The 10,971-nt window shown below is 39.2% G+C and overlaps 1 long non-coding RNA gene across 1 annotated transcript; it reads right to left on the reverse strand.

The window, feature by feature from the left end:
- Positions 1–1,102: 1,102 nt before the first annotated feature.
- On the reverse strand, positions 1,103–10,123 carry LOC132101949 (uncharacterized). Its single transcript, XR_009423250.1, has 3 exons — positions 9,995–10,123; positions 1,381–1,423; positions 1,103–1,299 (listed from the first exon to the last, which is right to left on the reverse strand). It is a non-coding gene; the product is annotated as an uncharacterized LOC132101949 (long non-coding RNA).
- Positions 10,124–10,971: the final 848 nt, after the last annotated feature.

Consider the following 10,971-nt stretch of genomic DNA (forward strand, 5'->3'; position numbering starts at 1 on the left):
AAAAATGACCTTGCTCTTGAAGCTGGGCTCAGAATAACTCAGAATAACTCTTCTCTTAGACACCCAGGGCATATGAGAGTAATAATGTTCAAATGCTGTATCTTTTTCGTCTCACCTAGCAAAATTAGGTGTATTGCAAAAATATTACCGTTTCAGGGCAGGCCACAGACCGTCTTTTCTGTAAGTGATGCACTGCATGAAATGTTGCTGAGTAAAAGCTGTTTTTGGATTGTAACTGAGAATTATTTGTTATGGAAATGACTTATGATCTGTAAACTATGCCTTAAGCCAGTGGTTCTCAACTGGTGGGTCACAACCCAATAAAGTGGGCCGCAGGTCTGTTCTGACAGGGATAGCAATAAAAAACAATGCTAAATGCAAAAAATAAAAAAACATTGTTAACTTCTTATCTTCTATTGTACAACTACAGTATTCAGCACAAATTCATGTTCCCATATCGTCTGTTGTAAAGCCACAATATTTTGGCACAAATTCATGTTCCTTTATATTTTGTTGTCAACATCTGCACAAATTCATATTCATTCATCTTTTGTTGTCAAATTCTGCAGTATTTTTAGCCCAAATTACGTCTCTTTTTTTTGTTGTTGTAAAATTCTACACCAATTTTTTTTTTCTGGCACAAATTCACATTTCTTTATCTTTTGCAGTCAAAACTTGAATACCTTTTGTTGTCAAACTTCAGTGTTTAGGACAAATTCATGTCCCTATGTCTTTTGTTTTCAAACTTCAGTATTTGGCACACATTTATGTTCCTTTATCTTTTGTTGTCAAATTCTCCAGTAATTTTGGCACAAACTCATGCCACTTGGAAGAAGCCAAACAAATCCAGAAGATGCCAATATGGACAGGTTGCATGACATCCTTGAAAAACATGAACAAAACATACAATTACACAAAATAAAAAACAATATGACTTGGATTACATTATTGGATAACATGAAGTACTTGCAAACTGTTTGGTCTATGAGTCCTAAAGCAAAACCAGTTGTGAACCACCATTGCTTTAAATGTCCAATTCACAAAATCCAGTTGTTAAATATTTAAGTTGAAAAGCCACAAATGAAAGCATCTACCTGTTTGTCTGCACATTTTATCTCGTCTGAACCTGACTCGTCATAACCCTCCAGTAACATGCTGCGTACTGCCCCCCCGAGCTCCTCTTCTCCTTAGGACAACTGTGTGGTTCTGCCTGTTCAAGCTCAGAGCAGGATGGCTGGGGGCAGTTGAGTCTGGTGTTACTGAGCGAGATGGAGTCGCTCTGCCTGCAACTCCACCGTGCTTCATTAGGAAACAAAATATAAGCTTTCCACTCCATTACCAATGACTTTAGGAGTGAAAGCACATAAGACGGCGACTCACCTCATCAGCAATGCATTGCAATAAACGCGCAGGCTTGAACAGGCTACAGAGACAGAGAGAGAGAGAGAAAAAAAGGAGGGAGAGCGGGGGCAGAAAACAGCATTAGCCTACATATGATGTCTTTACAGTGGAACAGCGAGGAAAAATCATTAATGCAATAAAATGTGCCCAGATTAATCAAACGCATCAAACTCTTATGAAAATATCACAGGGGTAGAAATGTTCTATTACGTCTAATGGTGTCTAATCTAATACAGGCAGTTAAGGGCTTGGGTATTTCTTCATTGTGAAATGCAATTTGGGAAGTTTAAAGGGAGCCAGTGAAGCGTGGGTCTCACACTGCCGACAGGAACATGGGGCATGATGATATATTTTTTTCTCCCTCACTCTCTCCCCTTTCCTTCAAACTCATAAAAGCTCACTATTAAAGATCCCTGGATGGAGTGCATTTGAAAAGCTGAAAAAAAAACAGAGTAAAAGATGAGAGGCAATATGTAATTAGCATGTCATAATCAAAACGACTCATTCGGACACATTATGATCACAGGGAGGAAATTATTGCATTGCTAGTGGCAATCTGTGGGCATGTGTTAACACCATTTCCATAATGAAAATACACAAATGTTAATAGCCCGCGCCTTGATTTGGAGGGGGAATACGGAAAAGAACGTTAATTTCACACTGCACTTTCACTAGCCCTTAGGTTGTTGGAGAATTGCAGGGTTGAAGAAACACATATATAGGCTCAACCCGTTCTCAAATGTTGTTTTTCCGATGTCTCTCATTCGACGACGTTCTTCTCAGGCTGAAAAGAAAAAACAACGCGTCGCTCCCATGCCACTCTTTTCCAGAGGCCCCACACAAAAATTCTCATTTTCAATTAAAATCTCATTTAATTTGAAGTTGACATCAAACCATAAATGGGAATTAGCATATTTGGGTGCATGGCAAAGTGTATGTTGTGTATCTTTTACTTTAAAAATTGATTTCAGCGCCATCAATTTAGCTCAGAATGGCAATGATTGATGAGAACGCTTTCTTTCTCAACACAAACAAAAAGTAACAAGTCCTGGCAAGTTCTTTTCTTCTTAAGGATTATACAACTCTTTTTAAATTCACAACAAACAATCATTTGCACGTCCAATGATCATGCTCAAATGGAGTATTAAGGCAACATGAGACAGACAGAAGAGAGAGTGCAAACGCAATAACACAACATGTTTCCTCAGGGTTTAAAGACAGAAAGAAATGAGATGACTATATCCAGTTTGTTTTTGCTCATAGAACAGATAAGGTTAAATTAATAGCATTACATTTAAGAAGTTAAGGTTTGTGAATGCTGAATCACCCTTTCCTCTGCCCTTTACTTTAGGCTGAGTGGCTAAGACAATGCAAGAAAGGGATGTCAACTTTTTTTTTTTTTTTTTTTTAGAACATTTTAGCAACAAAAACAACAACAATACAATTGTAAATTGTAAAAAAAAAAAAAAAAGTCCTGCGATTCACAACCAAATCAATATTCAAATCTTTTGACTACCGTTGTACCAAAATTTGCAATTAAGAACACAGAAAGCAACTCTCAAACTTGTTATAAAGGTGGGAATTCAGAAACTTTTGTTGTATCTTGAGTCGATCAATCAAAGGACAGGCCTGAGACACCCCCCTTGTGGTTTTTTTCAATGCCCCTATTTCCTGGACGGGATGCAGTAAATTACTTGCTCATTTTACAGGGCCTCTTAGACAAAGCCACAATGCATTTATTGATTCATTCTCTAAATCAAATAAGGCTTTTTTCCCCTCTGCGTTAATACCTAGAGACCCCCTACCTGACACAATATCCATTCTGCTGCTGGAAAATGAAGTATCAGTCGACGTGGATAATGAATTCATCCTGCATTGCTAAAATAACTCTAATTGCCAACCACATGCCGGAGCAATTGGAAAATAATATTAATGCGCATTTGCTAGGTGTATTATCCATTTGTCCAAGTCAATAAGAACTGTCATTAAAAGCGGCAATAAAACTCACATTTCGCCTGCTTATTTATCTCACAGGGAATTCAAACTTGTATTTAGCACATTTTGCAGACTGATTACTTATCACATTACAATGCTTTTTCATGTTAAAATTCAAATGGGATGTTTCTGGAATGAATGGTACAGTTTAATTTGCATATTTATTATCTTTATGGGTAAGGTTCCAGAGTAGAGTTTGAAAGTAATCATAAAAGCGCATATTTCCCCTTCATCGCATCATTTCTCATCAGCCATATTGGCCCATTTCGACACTTTGGTTCTAATAAATGATTCTTTGCATTATTTTGTGTGGCGCATGTAAAAAGTTATAAATACGTTAAGTTTACCAACTCTACAAATTGTGTGTCAGGCCAAAGTTGAAAAAAAAAAACATCACATTCTCTTGGTTCCCTTTGAAATAATCCAAAAGCAGCCGTCCAGAATAAACAAAATCAACCTCAAGGCCCATGAAAGCACAGCTCTAATTGACAGACCTTGGAGTTTGTGGAAAAAAAAGGTGACTACCTGTGATCAACAGCTGCTTTTGAACCCCTAATTCACTTCAGAAGAGAATAAGCGGAGGGTAGAGGGAGGACGCTGGGTGCTGAGCAAGGGCATTTGGCTTTGGTCTCCATGGAGATAAGAGTAAAGGAGAATGTAAGATGAGAGAGGGAGAGAGGAAAGCCCTCTGTGTCTCTCCTCACTCTGCCCCATTGTTATCAAAATGACAGTCCTGTGGGTGAAATGAAATCCAGGCGAGTTAGCTCCGTCAGGACAGAGGTTAGCACACTGTTCATCTGTGTGGGAATTATGGGCCGGCCAGGCGCCAGCGGCATATGGGTTTAGCTGCGACCTCAGACATGGCCTCTCTCAGCAGCGGACAAATTTTTATCACGCCCACTTTCGAAGGACCCTACCCAAAATCTAAGCCTCTGGCACACAGTTAAATGCCAACACACACACACACACACACACCTGTATAAACAACTGCTCTCTAGTAGTTCTTAATAGTAGTAGTGTCTTGTAGTACTAAATGTAATTGTAACCACAAAAATTAACTGTTCTTTCACTGTGAAATATTCCAATCAACACATGCAAAATAAATTAACTCAGAAAAAATGATAATATAGAATTGTCCCTGAGAGAAAGTACACTGTAGTTGCACTGTAAAAAATAATTCACACATTTGTTTTAAAAATTAAAATAAACAGCCTTTATATGCTGAATATGACTAAGTGTAAGCATTAAACAAAAAAATAAGGGATAAATATAAGGATATAAAATAATGATTTAATTTGTTATTATTATATATAGTGAATATATAATAAATAAACCACTGCAAAGAGTCATCTGATAGAAAGAACAAGATAGCTGTCACAGGTGAATTAAATTGACAATTTCATGCATTTAAAATTTTACTAAATATTTGTTTAAAATAAATGCTGTTCAGTTAAGCTTTCTATAAAGAATCCTGAAAAAAAAAGAAAGTTTCCACAAAAATATTAAACAGCACTGTTTAACTGTTTTTAACATTGATAATAAGAAAAGTTATTTGAGAACGAAATCTAAATATTAGAATCATTCCTAAAAGATTATGTGACTCTGAAGACTGGAGTAATGGCTGATGTACATTTAGCTTGCCATTACAGGATTCATAAATTAATTACAATTTTTTTAAAAAATATATAAAAATAGAAAACAGTTTACAAACAAGATTACAGCTTTTACTGTATTTTTTATTTTTGTTTAAATAAATGCAGCCTTAATGTGCATGAGACTTGTAGTGCACTGTAGTGTGTGTAAAGTCATTTATATATTTATATATATACACACACACACACACACACACACACCACACACACACACACCACACACACACACACACACACACACACACACACGTATATAAAATCTACATATTCTTAGCACTCCAGCTACACTTACCCTACACAGCTAAACTTCCTGTTCTCAACTCATCCAGATGATTTACATACAACATATGTAAAGGTGTCACTCTTTCTAAACACATCTTCATATTTGTACATCATATGCAACATCAAAACAATATTGGTATATGCAGATAGCATAAGCATAATGCTCTCAAAGTTGTATCACTATGACAAATACTTTCAAACATAAAGAAAAAAAATGAGGGAGAAGAGAAAAGCAAAGAGAGAGAGCGGAAGAAACAATCAATCAGAAGGCAATTCGCTGGCGGCTGCATATGCATCAGATCATGTCTCATGTCTTCAAGGATTTTCAGAGCGAATCGTAAAACAAAACTCCATTACCTCCTGCCAGAGCATGCAAATGAATCACACCATGGGGTGAGAGGGAATTAAAGAGCCTTCTCTAATCAATGACAAGCCAGGATGAAACCCTCCCATCCATTCCTCTACTCTCCAGTAACAAAGAAAAGCTTCCCACATCTTCCCTATGTGTCCGTCCCTCTGCCACAGGGCACACAAACACACACTGAGCCTCAGAGCCTGTGTGATGCTAGTGTCACCTGCCAAACGGAGTGGACACCCCTAACAGGGACACCATAGCTCAACATAGCCCCTCTTCCTGACCCCTGACCCCCTCCCAAACATGCGCTTGCAAACTGCCGCACTCTGTTTGTGGCACGTGTGAGTATGTTTGCACACAGGGGAGGCCGGTCGGTTCGCACACAGATGCACAGGGATGCGTAAATGACAGGCTGGGCCCGAGGACGTCTGTTGGCGTTTCCCGCTCCCGCCTGCCTCTCTTCTCTTTTCCGGTCCTCTCCACCCGCTTCCCATTGCCAGCCTGCTACAGCCTGCAGGTGAGGAGTCTGTGGCGCCATATGGAGCGAGGAAAATTAACAACGAGGAGAAAATCTCCACAGCAGCGGGAGGCCTTCATACCCTCTCTCACGCTTTGGCTCTCTGCACTACCTCTCCTCCAAACAAAATTCAAAGATGTAGAGAGAGGGAGAGAGAGAGAGAGAGAGAGAGAGAGAGAGAGGAGGGGGGGGGGTGATAAAATTAATGGGGTTCAACACTTTAACACAACACCGGCGGCAATATTTGCACAGAACGAAAAAAACATTTTAAAAACGAGAGAGAGATTTCTTCTTACAGTTCGGTCATATTGTGGTATTATAAATCAGACCCTGGCTTAAGTATTTTACGCCCCTGTTTTATAAATGTGCATTAACCCCATTTGCCCCCCTCTACCTCCGGTAGATAGTCCTGAACGCAGGCAGATCATGCTGGGGGAGATTCCATTGTCCCTGGTGTGTCCTCATGTTTGATACCATCATGGAGGAAAAGTCCCCCATGGAGCCTCTCCCGGTCTGGGTCATTGATTACAAAGAGCCTCCTGGTTTTGTCTGACAGATGTGAATCTGTGCTATTTAATTTGGAGCGTTCCCCTCAAAGGGAGACCATTAGCCCATCCAATAGGAGCACAAATAGGATTCCATTAACAACTAGTGTTTCCGTAGAGCCAAGAAATGGGGAAAAAGCTACACTTTATGCTCCCCGATAGAGGAGGATGCCATTTGCGTGGGGCGACCTGCATAAAGTGCGTAAACAATGTAAAGCATGATCTGCATAAAGCTCTCCTCTCGGGGGTACAGCTGCCACGTGTTGGTGGTGAGAGTGTCCTTGTTTGGCACCGGAGGAAGGTGGGGTTGCTAGTTAAAATGTTAATAAGTGTGATACAATTTTAATTTAACAGCCTTCTGCATTTCTAATTAGATCAGTGTCTGTGACTAAATGAGAAATAGAGAGAATCTGTGGCTTCTTACACTCAGGCTACAGTTTGTTATGCTTCTGTTTGTTGTTTACATTTTTAGTACATAGTAAAGTTCACACTCAAGTAGGAGCTGTAATGTAAGGCAGGTGTTTTCAAACTTTTTAATACCAAAAACCAATAAACATGATGGTCCCCTTGTGAGCGACCCATTTAATAAGCATGGTGCTTCCAAAATTAAATGATTGACTTTCATCTGTAATGATACTTCAGCCAAAATAAATGATTAAAACATTTCTTGAAACATATTTCCTTAAGGCAACAGATAACTTTTTTCTACACAATATTCAATTTAAATTTATGTGAACTGTTTTGAATTGAACTGAATGTTTTAATGAGTGTATTTAGAAAAGAAAATTAATAAATAAAAATACTTAAAATATAATGATTAAATGATTAATTATTTTAATACATATCAATTAATAATCAATATGTATGAAATACATTTATCTGTTAAATGTATTAAAATAAAATAAATACATAATAAACATTTTACGTTTTTGAAAGCCCTGATGTACAGCATATGATAATATATTAATCATATCACAAGCAAGAGCAGGCTCTTAGATTTCACAGCACAATAAAAGCCTTTAAAAGCACAATAAAATAATATACTTTAACATTTAAGATAAGCATTATCCACAAACTGTGAGCGGTGAGTGAACTGGGTGATAAAAAGAAGTGGACAGCAAACAGAGGCACTTTTCTACATGTTTCTGGAGAAGCTTCTCTGTGTGTAGCCTTGCAATAAAAGTGTGCATAAATTACTTTATGTAATCATACAATGTAGATTAGCATGATAATGGCAGTGTTAATAGATGCTGGGAAGCAGGGAGTGACAGCACTCTGAAACAAGACATGCCGGGGGCAGAGCGCCACGTACACACACACACGAGCGCATGCAGACACACCGCTACTGGGAATAGCCAGTCGCACAGGCCTCAACACCATCACTATGACTATGAGTGACAGAGTGTGGAGCCACTTCATCTGTTTTCCCTGAGGCGGACACAGTGCTTTCACTCTTCCACAGGCTATGGGCCGCAGGGGAGATGATGTTAATGTGGGCGAGTCAACAACTATCACTTATACATTCAGGACGGGAGGTGTTCTGTAGCAACAGTGTGGTTTGCCACTGATTTTTCTAAGGTAGAAAAAACCTAAGCCCTCATCCTGGTTACATGTATATTTGCATGCTTAAAGGTGCAAGATGATTTCAGGATTATGATGAGCCAGGGTACACTTTCTCTGCTCTTTGAAAGATTTCAAGAAATAATTCACCCAAAAATGATAATTTGTTGAAAATGTACTCATCCAAGATGTAGAGGAGTTTGATTCCTCATTGGAAAAGATTTGGAGAAGTTTAGCGTCACACCAGTGGATCCTCTGCAGTGAATGGGTGCCGTCAGAATGAAAAAAAGCATCACAACAATCCACAAATAATCTACATGACTCCAGTCCATTAATTAATGTCTTGTAAAGTGAAAAGCTGCATGTTGGTAAGAAACAAATCCATCATTAAGGTGTTTTATCTTTGTTGCTTCTGGCCAAAATATCAAATATCACTTCAAGATCCACAAACATATTTGTTTAGAGCTATTCTGGCCTGTTTCATGTGTAAATAGAGCATGGTCTGTGCATATTTCTCTCTTTATTGAGATAAGACAACTTTTTCACTGGAGCAATATTATGGATAGAGGACTCGTATTTTAGTCAGAAAAAGCATTTTGAGTTAAAAACAAGGTTATCACTTCACAAGACATTACCTGATGGACTGTGGATTACTGTGATGTTTCTATCAGCTGTTTGGACATCCAATCTGACGGCACCCATTCACTGCAGAAGACTCATTGGTGCGCAAACCATGAAACCATTGACAAAGTTGGCAAGTGAATGATGCCTAGTGTTTTAAAATCTGTTCAGATTTTAAATTCCATGCATCCCAGTGAATACTCAGTTCTGATGATTTTGTGAGGTCAAATGTCAGTCTCCCGGTCTGGGAGGTGTGATGTGTTGACCGTTCTTAATTTGGTGTCAGGCTACCTGCTGCTGGCCAGGCTGGCTCAGAGGCATGCTTTAATCTCCTAATAGGCGTCCAGCGGCTTTAAAGGGACCTCTGCTCTCCCGACCGGATTTCTCTTCTGAAAACACCACCACCATTAGTTAATCACCTCCTTACGGCCTCCTGCAGTGCGACTCAACACAGTGACTACAATGAGCATCGGTCGAGCACTAGATATATTAAAGTTATCATAAGCAACAGACCACTTCAGAGACAACATACAGTTCAAGCCCTGTTTCATCCTACAAAGTCAGAGCAGGCCATTTCAGTACATCAAACACCCAAACAGCATGAAGGACAAAAGACTTACTCACCAAGAGGATCCACTTCTTCCTGGGGCTTAATCTGAGTCGGGCAAAGTTCAAGACCACAGCAATTTGATAAGTCTGGCGATCAGGCTTATTCACAGATGTCTTGGAATCAAAGCGGGTGCAAATGTGGCCAAAAGCAATGTGGTTTAATCAGCGGAGTGAGCGGCTGCGAAATCAAACTGCGTGGAATTTTTCTCAAATGGTTCTATCAATTATCAATAAAATCAAGATTATGTTCCAAACTATCAATAAACAGCAGAGGGAGGCATGCAGAGCCATTTGCTGCCGCCACAGGAAGTCCGTACAGAACAGATGTAGAATCAATAGTCTTAATAAGCTGAACACGGCTGCCATACTGAAGTGTAAAATGAGACCGTTATTTCAAAAAAGTCATCTCGACTGCAGTGATTATCATGTATCTGCATAGAAACACACATTCACTCACGTTTAAGACAATGCGGACTCTCAAGGGCCTGTTTTCTTTAAACGGAGTACAAGAAGCCGCCCTTCTGACAGCCGTGGAGGGGTAGATGGCTCCATTCAGAATGAGATGTGGGGGTCAGCAGCACTGAAACACACAGGAGAGAGACGGATGCAAATTAATTAAAGTTGGTGCGTGTAGTGAATGACGTGTGGCTCGGGCAGCCCTTTTGCATTCAGAAAGAAGACAGCTCTGCCCCTTGTCCCTGGTGCTAACAGCCCCCTCTACGCCCAGGTTATTGTGTGCCAGCCCGCCACTTGCCCAGCCACCAACAGCATATCAATGAAGCTGCTCTCCTGTTTGTGCTAATGGTAATTACAACATGGGCAGTTTTGTGCTGAGATACAATGGGTGGGCGGCCATGAGGGAAAGGAGGGTGATGCAGTGTGGAGTCTTAATGACTGCAGGACTGATGGGACCACAGAGGGCAGGGAACAGAATAGAGAGGAAGGTCTCTCGGCGGGCCAGAATGTGAGGATACACGGTAATGCTGCAAAAACAAGGCGTTACTAATCTTAATCCTGCCAAATAAAACCTCAAACCTTGCTTCACATTTGTAATTAAGCATTAATGTGGCGATACTATGAGTATAATCACGGCCTGCAAACCTTTCAGCTGTGAATACTTGCAATTGCTTTTATAAAATAGTTACTTAAATATTATAATTAATAATTAATACTGTATGTATATAGTAGATACCATAAAAAATGAATATATTTACATATAAAATATTTTTATATTATTAATAATTTTTAATTAACACTACTACTACTGCTATTACTACTTAACACAGGGTTACTAATCTTAACCCTAACCAAATAATAAATCAAGTATAATCATGTATAAATCATGGTCTGCAAACATGAACACTGACAACTGCTTTTATAAAATGGTTACTACTACTTAAATAGATACATCTGTATTTAAACTTATGTATATAT

The sequence above is a fragment of the Carassius carassius genome, chromosome 23, assembly GCF_963082965.1.
Source record: "Carassius carassius chromosome 23, fCarCar2.1, whole genome shotgun sequence".
Taxonomy (NCBI): domain Eukaryota; kingdom Metazoa; phylum Chordata; class Actinopteri; order Cypriniformes; family Cyprinidae; genus Carassius; species Carassius carassius.